The sequence below is a fragment of the Argopecten irradians genome, chromosome 11 (genome assembly GCF_041381155.1).
Source record: "Argopecten irradians isolate NY chromosome 11, Ai_NY, whole genome shotgun sequence".
Lineage (NCBI taxonomy): Eukaryota > Metazoa > Mollusca > Bivalvia > Pectinida > Pectinidae > Argopecten > Argopecten irradians.
This window is the reverse complement of record NC_091144.1, coordinates 31,841,212-31,858,123: the sequence shown is the minus strand read 5'-3', so window position 1 is coordinate 31,858,123 and position 16,912 is coordinate 31,841,212.

Genomic DNA, 16,912 nt, shown 5'->3' with positions numbered 1-16,912 from the left:
TGTAATGACTATACTTAACTTTTTAGTGAAATTCGAGATGGCAGCCATTATGATGACCTCATAACTTATACAATGTTAACATTTGTTTATGTTGTTATTGATGTTTAATCTGATTGATAAGTGGTAAAAAACTGATCAGAAGTAATAGTTTGCTGTTGGGAAACACATTTTTTTTCTGCGTCAAGCCAAATATGAAAAATTTGCTTAAAAATCAACATTTTTGAGCTTAAAATCCGATTTTTTCATTTCCTATGTAGAAATTACTACATATATTGGATTATTTGGTCCTGATATGTATTTGTTGTTCAAATGTGGTCATTGTGATATCTCATTTATCTACTTCGGTTAAAAAATGTCAATGTTATGACTATTTTCATTTTTTAGTGAAATTCGAGATGGCGGCTATATTGATGACGTCATAACCGGAAGTTCATCCCAACTTATGCAATTTTAACATTTTGATTTGTGATCGGGGGGGGGGGGGTGCATGTGGGACTCTCCTAGCTCACTTCCCTAAAAGATATTAGCTAATTTGACCCCTGTGACATTGGAAGTATGTCAAGGTCATTCATTTTCATAACTTTAGAAGCCATTCATCCCAGCATGCTACAGACAAAATATCAGTACATTGGGCCTTTAGGTTGGTAAGAAGAATTGGTTCAAGGGTTTTAGCCTATTCGATCCTTGTAACCTTGAAAGTACATAGTCGAGGTCATTCATTTTCGCAACTTTGGTAGCTCTTCATCCTATCATGCTATAGGTTAACTATGAGTAGTGACCTTGAAAGTACATAGTCGAGGTCATTCATTTTCGCAACTTTGGTAGTTCTTCATCCTATCATGCTATAGGTTAACTATGAGTAGTCCGTGCCTTATGGTTATTGAGAAAAAGTCGGTCAAAGATTTCAGCCTATTTGACCCCATGTGGCCTTGAAAGAAGATCAAGGTCATTCATTTTCACATCTTTGGTAGCCCTTCATCCAAGCATGCTACAGGCAAAATATAAGTACTCTGGGCCTTACAGTTATTGAGACGAAGTCGTTCAAAGATTTTAGCCTATTTGATCCCTGTGACCTTGAGAGTAGGTCAAGGTCATTCATTTTCACACCTTTGGGGTAGCTCTTTATCCAAGCATGATACAGGCCAAATATAAGTACTCTGGGCCTTACAGTTATTGAGAAGAAGTCATTCAAATATTTTAGCCTATTTGACCCCTGTGACCTTGAGAGTAGAGTCACTCAAAGTCGTTCATTATCACAACTTTGATAGCCCTTCGTCCCTGCCTGCTACAGGTATATATGAGTACTCTTAGCCTTACGGTCATAAAGAAAAAAATCAAAGGTTTTTCGCTTTTTTGACCCATGTGACCTTGAAAGTAGGTCAAGGTCATTCACTTTCACAACTTCGGTAGCTCTTCATTCCAGCATGCTACGGGCCAAATATAAATACGCTGGGTTTTAGTTATTGAGAAGTAGTCATTCAAAGTTTTAGCATATTTGACCCCTGTGACCTTGAGAGTAGGTCAAGGTCATTCATTTTTACAACTTTAGTAGCCAATCGTCCCTACATGCTTTAGGCCCAATATGAGTACTTTATGACTTAAGGTTATTGAAGAGAATTTCTTCAAATATTTCAGCCTATTTGACCCCTGTGACCTTGAAAGAAGATAAAGGTTATTCATTTTTTCAAACTTTGGTAGCTCTTTATCCCAGCATACCACATGCCAAATATTAGTACCATAGGTCTTGGTTTGAGAAGAATGTGTTTGAATGAAGGTTACGCACGGCGGACGACGAACGGTGCATGATGACTATAGGTCATCCTGACCCTTTGGGTCAGCAATCTGATTGAAATACAGATCCTTATAACCACTCGTTCATATCAAACGTAGTGATAATGAGGATCTGTATTTTAATAAAATTGTTGGGTCAGATGACCTAAAATTTTCTTCTCCACTCACGAATGCGGAAGAATCGAATACGCTTCATGGATAGAAAGATCTCGAGGCCCTCTACGAAAATTGTGAATTATATGACGCTGGGGTCTCGGTTTTTCCCCTTGGGAGGGGGTTAAGTGTACTATAGTTTATATAGGGAAAACACATTTTTGAGCATCATTTGGTCATTTGTAATAGGAAATTAGTCAAATGTTGTCTGAATTATCCCGATGAAAGGGCCATTGAATCCTATTAAAGATGCTCGACCGCCGACAGAGTAAAATGGCATTCATCATTAGAACAATAATTGGTGTTTAATCTTTTATATATGTCTAACTAACATAAAAAATAATATAAGATAATTCATTTTGCTTTTGGTGCATGCGCAATCAGTACTTCATTCCATATAGGATATAGTGCCACGTATTTTTTTCGGGATGCAATTAATTATTTTTTTTATAGTTTCAACTTGAAGTAAAATTAGAAGCTCAAACTTTTCAATGGTGGTAATGGTGTAAAGTAAGTAAATTTTGTAACTGAAGAAAAATATGAAATGTATATTATAAAAATATGAAGAAAAATTACCAATTGTCAGCGGTGGAGCATCTTTAACAGCTTTTCCATGACTGACCCCCAGGGGCATTAGGGACTTGGCCAAAAGGGTCAAATAGGCTAGAACTTCAAAAATCTTCTGATATTCTGAAACTGATAGAATCAAATACTCTTCTTAGATGGAAAGGTCCTAAGGTCCTTTACAAAAATTGTGAATATATGGGACGGGGCCATAAGAAGTCAATTTAGCTAAAACTTCAAAAATCTTCTTTTGAATTCACAGATTTGAAGTAACAAGATACTCTTCATAGATTGAAAGGTTTTAAGACTCTTCACAAGAAATGTGAATTTCATGGCCCTGGGATCTCATGTTTTCCCCTGAATAGGGGGTCAAGTTTACTATAGTTTATATATGAAAACACAATTATGAACATTATTTGCTTAGTTTCATAGGAAATAAGTCAAACTGGGTTAGAAATTATTAGCCTGAGATAGCATTTTAATATCCTATCAATATTGGTCCTAAATGATCCCCAGGGGCCAGAGGGGCGAAGCTAAAAGGGGTCAAAATGGCTAAATTAAAAAAAAAAATCTTTCTTCTGAATTCACAGATTTGATGGAACCAAATAATTTTCATGAATTAAAGGGTCCCATTTATAAAAACACTGACTGACTTAAAGGGCCAGATGGGCTAATTTATAGTGTTTATATGTCTTTGTTTCATTCTGTATCCGAACTCAGGTGACCGTTAAGGTCCATGGGCCTCTTGTTTGTTTTAGAAACCACAGAGCGCATCATTTAACAAACTTTCTATTTCTCTTAAAGATATATTGGAAATCCTAAGTAAATAGCTAAATATTAAGTTTTTTCAAGGATGCGCTTTATAGTTTCATAGCCAAAACTTCAAACAAGAGATCCCAGAGGAATCTTGTGCCCACCAAAGAATGATCTACACATGACAATGGAAAGAGCATCTTTTCTCTTCTTTTCAAACTTTTACTACATATTACTACATATGAAATTGGAGGAAGAACCTTTCAGTACTTTCCTAGATATATAACACTAACAAACTTAAATAATCAAAATCCAAGATGGCTACCTGTCAGCCATTTTGTTGACCGATCGGTCCCAAAATGCAATATGCACAATTTGACACATAGGAAAACCTGCACATGAAATATGAGACAGATCACTTCATGACTTTCTGAGAATAGAATGATTCCTTCAGTACTTTTTGAGTAATAGCGATAACAAATCTATCAAAATCCAAGATGGCTGCCTGGCGGCCATCTTGTTCATCGATTGGTCTCAAAATGTAAAATTCATAAAAGAGCCCTAGCGAAACCTACATTTGAAATTTGAGAAAAATCCTTTCAGCACTTTCTGAAAAATAGCGATAACAAACTTTAACAATCAAAATCCAAGATGACCTGGTGGCCATCTTGTTGACCGATTGTTCCCAAAATGCATTATACATAACTAGGGCCCTAGTGGAACCTTCATATGAAATATGAGAATGATCCCTTTTGTACTTTTTGAAAAATAGCGATAACCAACTTTGAATATCAAAATACAAGATGGCTGCATGGCGGACATTTTGTTGACCGATTGATCCCAAAATGCAATAGCATAACTAGGGTCCGACGTGAACCTACATAAGACTTTTAAGAAAGATTCCTTCGGCACTTTCTGAGAAATAGCGTTAAAAGAATTTTTGACGGACGGACGACGGACCACGAACGGAAGGTGACTTGAATAGCCGACCATTTGATGATTGTGGGCTGGTGGGCTAAAAATGGCCAAAATTGTCAAAAAAAAATCACATTTTTTATAATCATGCGACAACAACAGCTGCAAATTGAGAAAATAGTCATTATAGTTTAATTAGGAATGTATTAAATATTTAAAATAAACAAATTAATGAATAAATAATAACAGTTTAGAAATTTGATAGATTGGGGGTCGAAATCACTCATAGTCCTTCGTGAATTTGTTACCAGCGAAATATTGGTAGCAGTATAGATAATATAACACGACATTGAATGACAAATATTAATGCTTTTATTTGAGAAATGCATATAAATATGTGTTTTCCTGAAGTGTAAGAATTTTAAAACCCATCTTGTAGTTCGTTAGAACAGCCGTATGATAGACAGAATCCTGTAAAATACCCTATCAAACAATGTTTGCCCTGTTTCCACTGTGAGAAATGACTGAATTCACAGTACCGAGCGTTTTATTTCGGTGTACGCAATCATTGGTATGCGTAGTCGTGGAAACCCAGTTTTGGTATGATGAATTTTAGTGTTTGACTACTCAAGTCGTATTTTCTATTATTTTATTATTTTACTTACATGTTATTTCACAAGAACTAATGCTGTTATTATAACAGATGGGTAAGATAAACTAGTTTTGGTCCAACAAACAATGAACCTAGCTGTAGCAGATACTTAGTATGTTCCATTTTTGGAATCCCCCCGCACTTCATACACGCTACACACCCCATACATGACCATGACTCTAACATTAATAAGCCATTAATTTAATCAATCAAACAAACAAACAAATGTAATCATCCATAAAATCGATGTTGTGTTTTTATGGTTTTGCATAATTGGTTAGTTTAATATTCTGGTAATTCGATCATTCACCTTACTGAATATATTTTGATGATTTCTGTTTTATTAAATCATAAACGACGTTTGCGTGTGATGCATTACTATAGAGTTCCATACGCTGAATTCTTGAGTTACAAAGTTTGTTTATTATACATGTTTGATATAATATACCTGTTTCTCAGGGCAAACATTGTTTGATAGGTTATTTTACAGAATTCTCTTTATCATACGGCTGTTCTAACGACCTACAAATTCACATTCAGTCAAAAAAAGTCCTGTGCCATGCCCAGGTGCTGTTTTTAGCGTGAAAATCGCGTGGTTTTTCTTCAATAGATTTTTGTTTAGATGAGGACATTAATTATATGTTGCATTTCTGCAATCTGCAATCATTTTGTCACCGAAACGCAACATCTATAAGAGTGTTGCATGAAGCATAGAAGCGACATGAGTGATTTCCCAGTCACTGTTGACACTCAAAGCGGAGCTTTCGACGCCATATTAGCTTCGCAAACCAAATTACACCATCGCATAACAAGACACGTTCGACTCCCTGGTAACTGAAGCATGCCGCCGACGACACCAAGCAAGAAAAAACAATGAGAAATTAAGAGAAAATGTGATACAAGTAATGACAAATTTGTATTTACATTTTGAGCCTCAACAATTACCATTGTCACAAAATTATAAACAAGAGGCACAATTGGCTTTCATGGTCATCTGGCTATTAATTAGACAATGCATCATATTATACATAGAAGAACTGAAATAAACAGTAAGTCACTTAAAGATGTTAGTATATTTGATTTCTGTGATCTTTGAATGTAGGTAAAGGTCATTCTTTTGAACAATACTGGTAGCACTTTATCCGAACATGTTATAGCCCCAAAATCCCTAGGCCTTTTACTTACTGTCAACAATGTGTTTTAAAAACGTAGCATATTTAGCCCCTGTGACCTGGAATGGATGTCAAGATCATTCATTTGAACAATATTGGTAGCCCTTCATACCAGCATGCCACATATAGGGTCTCTAGGACTCTGTGTTATTCACAAGAAGTTGTTTTAAGACATTGAATCACTTTGACCCCTGTTGCCTTGAATGAGGTCGAGGTTGTTCGTTTGAACAAACTCGGTGGGCAGTGCATGCCACAGGCCCAATATTAGGTATCTTTGACTCTTGAGTTATTCACAAAAAGATATTTAAAGATTTTAATCATTTTCAACCATACGTTGGAAAAGACTTAGAAGTCATTCATCCCAGCATGCAACAGGCCAAATATTAGTACCCAGAACCTTTGGGATATTGAGAAGAAGTCGGGTCAGATGACCTAAAAAGGACAGGCACTTGGCAACATAGCAAAGTCGTAACCAAAATTGGACATGATGTTAGCATGCGAGTTGAGTTGAAAGAATGCAACGGGAGGTTTTCGTTTTTGGTACTCTTTCGAGTAATTTGAAAGACGTCTTTTTTACTGCAGTACATTTTGTCCCTCGCCAATTATATTTCGTCGCTAGTCATTCAGATGATGATCATCATTACCATCATTAGCATGCATGAATGTCAAATCTATCACAGATGATTATATTCAGGAGGAAAATTGTTCATAACATAAGGTTTGTTAGTTTGGTTGTTTTATTAATTAACGTCATATTAACAGTTATGGTTATGTATGGTCGGTCCTCCCATGTATGTGGTGTGTGTGTTGTTGGAGACTGCGTGTATATTGCGTATATTCATGTTGTGTCTCCTTGTATAGTGGAACTATTGCCTTTTTTATAGTGCTATATCACTGAAGCATGCCGCCGAAGACACCATTTTTAATGTTTATAGTAATTATTTGATTATTCTAACGTCCTATAAACAACCATGGTCATGCAAGGACGGCCTCCCATGTATACAGTGTGTAGCGTGTGTGAAGTTGGAGGTGCGTGTTTTGGGAGACTGTGGTATGCTCGTGTTCACTATATTTGTTTGTTTGTTTTATTAATTAACGTCCTATTAACAGTTATGGTTATGTATGGTCGGCCTCCCATGTATGTGGTGTGTTGCGTGTGTGAAGTGCGAGTTACTAGTTTTGGGAGACTGCGGTATATTCATTTGTGTCTTCTTGTTTAGTGGAACTGTTGCCCTTTTTATAGTGCTATATCGCCGAAGGCACTACAAGCAACACACCCCACGAGGTCACATTATACTGACAACGAACCATATAAACGTCCTATTAAAGTTGTATTTCTTGTATATTTGACCATTACAAACTGTCATAAAACATACAATATGTGAATATAGATGTTTATATATGATGGTTCAGATCCATAAAAGGACGGGTAGATTAGATGTTCATCACTATCAACACTAATATTAATCAGCCTATATATATCTATGTGTTACTATTTATGTGAATATGTGGACATTTTGACCGTCATCAACATGATTGTTTTGTTTGTTCTTTTTTTGTCTTGATCATGGGATAGATCGCCTCAAAAATTTGACAATATGTTTGTCCATACTAATGGAATAATTCTTTTCCCCATTTAAAGGTGTACTTGCAACCAACTTACATTCACGTTTGCGATCATATTATACTATTTCGCTGGTGATGAGAAATTTTGAAAATCATTCGCCGCAACAATGGCATTACAGTAAAAACAAAAATTGAATCGCGAAATTGAATCCCCTTGGAATAACGTTAGACAAGAAAATATTAAAAGAATTTTGTAAATGAACAGCCATGTCCGGCTAAGAAATATGGAATTGACGTTTGTAATTTTCGTTAATGATTCTAGAAGGATTTGTTATCTCCGTAATTCTGACATTTTTTAAAAGTAATAATTGGTCCACGGAAATCCAAATCATACTTGAATAGCACAACTTGGTGCATTCTATTGCAATTTTGTTGCAATTACTTCATCTAAATGACTATATATGATCTGTGCAACAAAATTGACTAAACGTTTAAATTGATAATGTATTTGATAACACTGTTAGACTGATTTATTTAATTTGTTAGCCTCAGAGCCTTTTATCACTGACTATATTTTCTCTTTATAACAAGTATCCTCGCAAGCAACTATACATCGCCAGTTTCAAAACAATGCAGGTGACTATACAATTTTAACTGGTCATCCTACAACTTCAAAATACGATTAAGTAAAAGATATTGTATCCAATAATATGTATTTATCTTTTTTTGTATTGTTGGATTCATTTATAAACCTGTGATGGTGCTTAAAGTAATGACTGCAAGACTGAATACCTTAACATAGTGCAAAATAGTAGACGGTTACCTCGATTCTTCGATGATAAACAGATCAACTCTTGAAAAGTGTCTGAAATGTTAATGCTGGTTAACAATCATGACATCATTTGTCACGGATAGTTAAAATTGCTCTCCATGACGTCGTTTATAACTTTAGATTACAAGAAAAGCGTGTAGAATAAATAAAATTGGCAAAAATATCCACTATCCATTGTTTCTTTTGTCTTAGCAAGTGACCGAGTACCGCTATACAGACTCGCAACTACGAAATTTAAAAAAATACTATACACTTCCGTTCATACACTGTGACTAACACTGAAAAGATCTCGGACGAGTTCGAAAATCAGCTTGTGTGAAACAACATATACATATGGTATTTAGTTAACAGTTGATTTTAATAGTACTTCGCGTTGAGTTTTACATATCCTTTACATAATCCAATTCCTAACCCCAACCCCCATCCGGAGAATGCTGCCTCGTGGCCTACATCCTGGAGTCCATTGCCCAGACTATACGAAGGAAACTGCCAGGGTTGAGGTCCTAGGATCAGCCTCCTCACAAACAAATGTCCTTCACAAGAGGACTCTCAATCATAACACACACATTTATCCCAACATGATCCAAGCTTAATGAAACTTTGCATATACATAAGTAGATTAACAATGGAAATGTCTCGAACAAGTTTGAAAATAAACTTGATTCGACTCAAACTTATTTATGGAGTTATTGCCCTTTGCAATAATATTTTTTGAACCTTGTGAACACGGTAATGTGAGTAAATATGCACCAAGCTTAATAAAACTGTGTAGATCTATTATATGCATGTTCCTATTTCATGAACAAAAGACACTAGTTGGCTAGTAAATTACATAACTACTTTGTATCAAATATCAGGTGACCGTTAAGGCCCATGGGCCTCTTGTTAAAATTCAACTACAAACTACACATGAAATTTGAGAAAGATTCCCCTTCAGTACTTTCTGAGAATATCTAACTGAAATTATGTAATATTTGCATTCTTTATTTAGATGAGCATATGTTAGTACAAAGTGATGATTTTAGGCACATGAAAGATCAGTATTACGGTGTCTCCGACTTGTACACTTTGTTCACTGTCGTGAGACATAATCGTATTTTCAATTATCTCAAAGAAATCGGCATTTTTAACAAAATACAAATGTATGAACGTTTCTCTATTATATCATAGTATCAACTCGACATTTCATCGTTTCAACTACATTGTGCAGGAGTTTTCTCATGTGTTTAAACAAAAATATTCTAAGAGAACATTAACATTTGTACATATATCGAAAAAACCCAGTTCTAATGGAAATTAGATCAGTCGGTTTTACTGTGATATGCCAGAAACACCCATGGTGGTGAAATGCGTGTGAAATGTTCATACTCGCTCGCTGTCCGCCATTACACATTGTGTTCGAACATCTTGTATGACGAACCCTGTCCCTTGCTCGTAGAGTAATGCAACTTTTGACTAGAACTGCTCAAATCGCTATGACAGTAGTGTGTTTATCTTATTAGATGAATTGTATTGTCTAAAAAGTAATTTATCACCTCCCTGCTTAATCGTATTGATCAACGATTTGTAATTACAATGTTATCATTTAAAATACTTAACAATGACGTGGAATTTTTCAATATTTATGTGATATGTTTCATAAGAAATTTAGAACAATACATTTATGCCATATTTTGCATCTTGGTTATGTAAAAGAATTAGCCTGAGTGAATTGTCTCATGTGTTTAAACAAAAATATTTTATCCCAAACAATGCTTTTATACAAAACAAAATTTACAATCTGTGTTTTATATCTTACGTGCCTATGTCTTATCCTGATCATTTAGATACAATCATTATTTATCTTCTATTTGGATCTTTAAAACTAATGCATGACCTTAGTTGTCGATGGGCAAAACTAATGCATGACCTTAGTTGTCGATGGGCCGTACAAATCAAACAAACAAACAAACTATTATGACGTAAATAGGACACTTTTCATTAATGATTTTATACTACATTACATTTCCTGGGTATGAACTGACTAAACACCTGTATGTAGCAAACAGGAGTCAGTAGACACTTAATGATGTACTTAATGTTACACACACATAAATCATTCAACTCTAATAAAGTGTTTTATCATTATCCCCCGCCCAACGAAGTTGGCGGGGGATATACAAATGGGTTCCGTCCGTCCGTCCGTCCGTCCGTACGAATGGTTTCCGGAGCATAACTCTAAAACCAGTAGAGATATTTCCACGAAACTTCATACACACATTGGTCTTATGGTCTAGTAGTGCCTTTTGCTATTTTTAGGTTTTCATTTTTTGCATTTTTTCCGTAACCATGGAAACATTGCTGAAAATATCATATTTTTGTACCAGGTTCGTTTCCGGAGCATAACTCTAAAACCAGAAGAGATATTTCCACGAAACTTCATAGACACATTGGTCTTATGGTCTAGTAGTGCCTTTTGCTATTTTAAGGTTTTCACTTTTTGTACTTTTTTCTGTTACCATGGAAACATTGCTGAAAATGGCAGATTTTTGTGTAAGAATCGTTTCCGGAGCACAACTCTAAAACCAGCAGAGATATTTCCATGAAACTTCATAGACACATTGTTCTTATGGTCTAGTAGTGCCTTTTGCTATTTTTAGGTTTTCAGTTTTTGCACTTTTTCCATAACCATGGAAACATTGCTGAAAATATCATATTTTTGTACCAGGTTCGTTTCCGCAGCATAACTGGAAAACCAGCAGAGATATTACCATGAAACTTCATAGACACATTGTTCTTATGGTCTAGTAGTGCCTTTTGCTATTTTTAGGTTTTCACTTTTTGTGTTTTTTTCTGTAACCATAGAAACATTGCTGAAAATATCATATTTTTGTAGCAGGTTCATTTCCGGAGCATAACTCTAAAACCAGCAGAGATATTTCCACGAAACTTCATAGACACATTCTTTTTATGGTCTAGTAGTACCTTTTGCTATTTTTAGGTTTTCATTTTTTGCTCTTTTTCCGTTACCATGGAAACATTGCTGAAAATATCATGGTAAATGGTAAATGTTACTTTGCAAAACTCCACCCATCTTTGTGTATATAGTCTAATATAAATGTCAAGGCTGTATACCTGATTCAACAATTGCAGCCCCGCTCTACTTGAATTATACTCCATCTTTCTTTAGCTCAACTTCCTTTTTCCTGTTTTTTTTTCATACACATAAGTCTCCACAATCAAACTTACTTCAGCTTTGATATCTCCATTGACGGGGGATCTGAATGACTATGTCCTTGTTTGATTTATAATTTATTTTACATAGTAAAAATTGCAAGTTATTATATGACTGGTGCTTTTGCTGTATTTTGATTGGCCAAAACGTTTTTCAGAAGTATTCATCAACTGCGATATCAGCCCCGAAATAGGCGGCGAAAAGCACGCGAGGTTACTGGACTCTCAGTCCAGTAACCTGTGTCAAAAATAGATCGAGGAAAACTCCCTTGAGATGTGACGTCATAATCACTTTTGACGTCGATTCGTACCCAAATATAGCGCAACAGGAGTTTCCCTCATTCAATGACGTCGGGATAATCTATTGTGACGTCATTATTATAGTCGGCAACATATATGGCGGAAGGCTGCAAGTTTACTGCGTTCAACGGTGATCAACTAAAAACTTCAATTTATGGAAAACGACAAGAATGCCAGACGGGCTGCAGTTGATACAATATTCCGGTCCTACCAGTCAACACCGTTAGCAAGAAGCATTTGGATATTTACCATATACTGTACATGTAATTGTTAAACTACTACTTTTGTAAAAAGAACATTTAAATATCTTCCTGTTTATTGTAGTAATTAAGGTCTTTTTGGAGAGCCGGTTAATATCTTGTAAATTTCATATAATAAAACAGTTATCGACCTATTTTCAGGTGGATATGGCGATTTATCAACCCTCGAAAATGATATAACCCTCGGCCTCCGGCCTCGGGATATATCACTTACTCGGGTTGATAACTCACCGTATCGCACAAGTCGTAAATCCTGATATAAAATGAGTGAGGACCAATCCCTGTACACAGATCCCAAACACATGATAATACATTAATATTTGATGACCATTTACATTTCCTGTAATATTTTAATAAAATACAAATTCTCTGAAAGCAGTCATCCTAAAATATATTATACATGTATTGACTAGGCTTATGTACATGAAACCAACACGAGACGTCAAGTGGATTGCACTTGCTGAACAAGTAAATTGTCCATCACTGATCTGAGTTATAATTTTATGGGTAATAATAGTGTTGTTCTCCGTCAGGGATGGGCATGATTTTCCTGGTAGATTTATAGATCCATTGATATATATTCTTATGGAAATTGATTTCAATGTAATATGGTTCATTCCACTTGGTCATAATAGACGGGAAGAAGTTGTTTTTTATATAACTGGGTTCTAGCAGCAGGAACATTAAATAATCTGTTATGCCGAAAATTGTAATTATCACTTATAATGAAAGAGGTTTTAATAATTTATAAATATGAGAAGGGCAATCTTTATTAGATATATTGAAAAACAAGAGGCCCGTGGGCCTTAACGGTTATCTGGCTATAAGTACAATAGAACATAGTCGTTTAAAGATTTTAGCCTATTTGACCCCCGTGACTTTGACAGGCCCAATATCAGGTGTCTAGGCCTCTAATTATTCACAAGAAATAGTTTAAAGAATTTAGCCTATTTGACCCCAGTGACCTTGAATGAAAGTCAAGGTCATTCATTTAAACAAACTTGGTAGCCATTCATCCAAGCATACTGCAGGCCAAATACGAGTATCATGTACTTTTCGGCTCTTGATAAGCAGTTGTTTAAAGATTTAAGCCTATTTAACCCATGTGACCTTAAATGAAGGTCAAGGTCCTTCATTTGAACAAACTTGTAGCCCTTTATCCCAGCATGATGCAGGCCTAATATCAGTACCCTAGGCCATCTGGTTCTGGAGAAGAAGTTGTTTAAAGATTTAAGCCTTTTGACCCCATGACCTTGATCGAAGACCAAGGTCATTCATTTACACAAACTTGATAGCCCATCATCCAAGCATGTCAAGGGCCTAATATTAGGTCTCTAGGCCTCTTAGTTATTGACAAGTATTTTAGCCTATTTGACCCCTGTGACCTTGAATGAAGGTCAAGGTCCTTCATTTGAACAAGCTTGGTAGCCTTTCATCAAAGCATGCTGCAGGCCCAATATATATGGGTATCCTTGGCCTTTGGGTTCTTGAGAAGAATTCGTTTAAATGTTTAGCCTATTTGACCCCCGTGACCTTGAAGGAAGATCAAGGTCATTCATTTAAATAAACTTAATAGCCTTTCATCCAAGCATGCCACGGGCCCAATATCAGGTCTCTTGGCCTCCTAGTTTGACAAAAAGTTGTTTAAAGGATTTTAGCCTATTTGACCCCTGTGACCTTGAATGATGGTCAAGGTCCTACATTTGAACAAACTTGGTAGCCCTTCATCCCAGCATACTAGAGGCCCAATATCAGTACTCTAGGCCTTCTGGGTCTTGAGAAGAAGTCGTTTAAAGATTTTATCCTTTTTTGACCCCTGTGACCTTGAATGAAGGTCAATGTTATTCATTTGAACAAACTTGGTAGCCCTTCATACCAGCATGCTACAGGCCAAATATCAGTACAATGGGTTTTTCGGTTATTGAGAAGAAGTCGTTTGAATGAAAAGTTTACGCACGACGCACGACGACGAACGGTGCATGTTGACAATAGGTCATCCGGACCCTTCAGGTCAGATGACCTAAACAGTTATATTTCGATGTAGATGACTTCTTTTGATAAGTGGAACTAGGCCAGATTCTCTATAAATTATAGCGTGACTTGTTCCCCTTCTAACACCAGTTAGACCATACTGTATCAGAATACTCGAGAATTGGTCGAATAAAGGACGTATAAATAGTTTGAAGAGATTTTCTATAGGGGGTATACACCAAAAACAACATTATCAAAAATACATGGTACAAATTTTAAAAATATACATATTGAAAAAGGAGGCCAACGTGGGGTTACCAAAAAGCGCCACAAAGACATGAAATGCCTTCCCCACACATACTTCATACATGTAGATATGCCTCATTGAATATCAGAAGTTGAAAACATGTCGTTCGTTTGTATGTGTCATATATAAAAATACATGGTAATCAAGAAATGTTTTAATTACATATTTACTAGGTGATATTGACTAATATGTTATGTTTGAAACCAAGAAGGATACTCATTAGTAAATGAACGTTCTGTCACTTGGCGGACATGAGGGGTGAGCGCTAACATTGCCTATGGGAGGAGGGAGTCTTCGAATGAGAAGCGCGGGATGTATTCGGCTTAGCTCTTCTATAATATTGAACCATGATTTCTTTCCCAAACGAGATTAGCGAAAATAGAAAGAAAGAATAGACACGATTTTTTTCCGGTAGTACTATTCAAAAGTATTATAAAACATTCTGCTATAAATAATTGGCATACTTAATGCTAAAATAACAGGAATCAAAAAGGTGATATACCTTAAAACTTGACGTTCTGACTGCCAAAGAAGGTATTTTTGCATATTTGACCATACGACCTTTGACCCCTTACTTTGACCTCATCGCATGATCATAAAAATTGACACCATCATTTTTCCGAAAGAGGATGACCTACTGAATATTTTGGTAAATGATGTCAAACTTCATCAAGAAGTGCCCAAGGAACCCCCAAAACCCGACATAAGCCATCGGACTAATATGATAACTTATTTCTTTAAATTTGATATACCGATACACCTAAAACTACACTGTACAGTTCAAAATTTGTCAAGGCCTGTATTTGACAACAAAATTCCTTCCACAGGTATTCAGCTAAAGATTTTTTATAATTGTGTCATCAAGAAAATGACCTGCCGGCAGTAAACACTCTTAATAGTTTAAATTTTGAAGTGTGTGTTATATAAATATATTTTCCTGTAAGCATACATGATATTTCACATGTAAATATGGGATCATGGATATATGGTAGCCTAGTGAAACTAAAAATGACCAGAACAGATCTTCAGGAAACACACTTTGTTCTCTCAGTATTGATAGTCCTGGTGATGACTTTGAGGTAATGTTGTGAATTTATAGCTACAAGTGTTTAATAGTTACTGTAATGCTGGATATCCACAGCTAAAATCTGGGTTAAAATCTGTGTTTATTTTGTAATATTTTCATTTTTTTTTTTTTTTTTTTTTTTTTTTGTAAATGATTATGAATTGAGTAAGAAGCTGCTTGTAATTGTTGTAAATGGATATATTTTATATCTTCAGGAATATATTACATACAAGTGCTTGAACAGGGAATACACTTACATAATTATTGTGAACAAATGAATGTAGTGCCATATATTCTATATGATGTGTATATTATGTTGTAAATGCGAATCCATTTCTTACCAATTAATGCTCAATAACTCATAATAGAATTTATATTATCAAAGTAGTAAAAAAGAATTTAAAGAAAAATATTGAAAATGAGAATGTCGTTCAAGTAAAACCGAATCACTTTTAATCAGGTGGAGCAATGAGACTTCTATAGACAGTCAGGTTTATACTACCAGTTTTGAGTAAAGTGAACAGTCGGGCAAGGATGGCTAAAGTTGGTAAAAATGGTGTGAATGTATCCAGTATTATTTCTTATGAAATAGAAAAATAAAATCTCTCGTCAAAATCTGTCTGCGTACGAAGAAATTAATTTAAAGTATGGGAATTCTAAAACGTCCTCCCGGCTCACTATGTCTGTGGTTACATTTCCACGCAGCCTCGCTTTCAATGCTTTCAACTTTTCTTTACTTTAATGGTCAGAACTGGGAAACTAAGCAGAACTTGACCGTCCTATTAATATGTGAGAACTTTTGGAAGGCCAATGAACGCATTTAGACTGGCTTTCTATGCCCGACTACCAGTTTTAAGTATATCAAACTCACAAAACATTTGCTATAGTAGTACCCGGGAGAACTGCTTTACAATTAGATATTCAGACATCGTTATAACAGTTCGATCATAATGGAGCTCATTCACGTACCATGTGATACCCGATAACGTTTGTGCTATTGTTTCTATTGGTGATGGAATGACGTCAAATCACATTATCAGTGATAATGTCATTTTAGCAGGAAGATTACAAAGAGTTACGTTCCATCACCACTGGAGATACTAGTCCCGTACAAATGTTATCGGGTATCACGTGGTAGGTAAGTTAGTCCCATTAAGAAGAATGTGTCTATCTTTCAGCTCATTAAAATAAGCTTACTGCTAAAATATGTATGTTTGCAGTATATTTGTATACAATACTAGACAATCTTGTGTCATGGTGTTTTCATCGGTAAGTTTAATTTCTAGGATGATGAATCTTGAAATTCAATGAATATTTTAGTTATAGAAATATAGAAATGACCTTGACATTTGTATAAGGTGACATCACTCAAACGTCACAATATTAAAGCATGATCT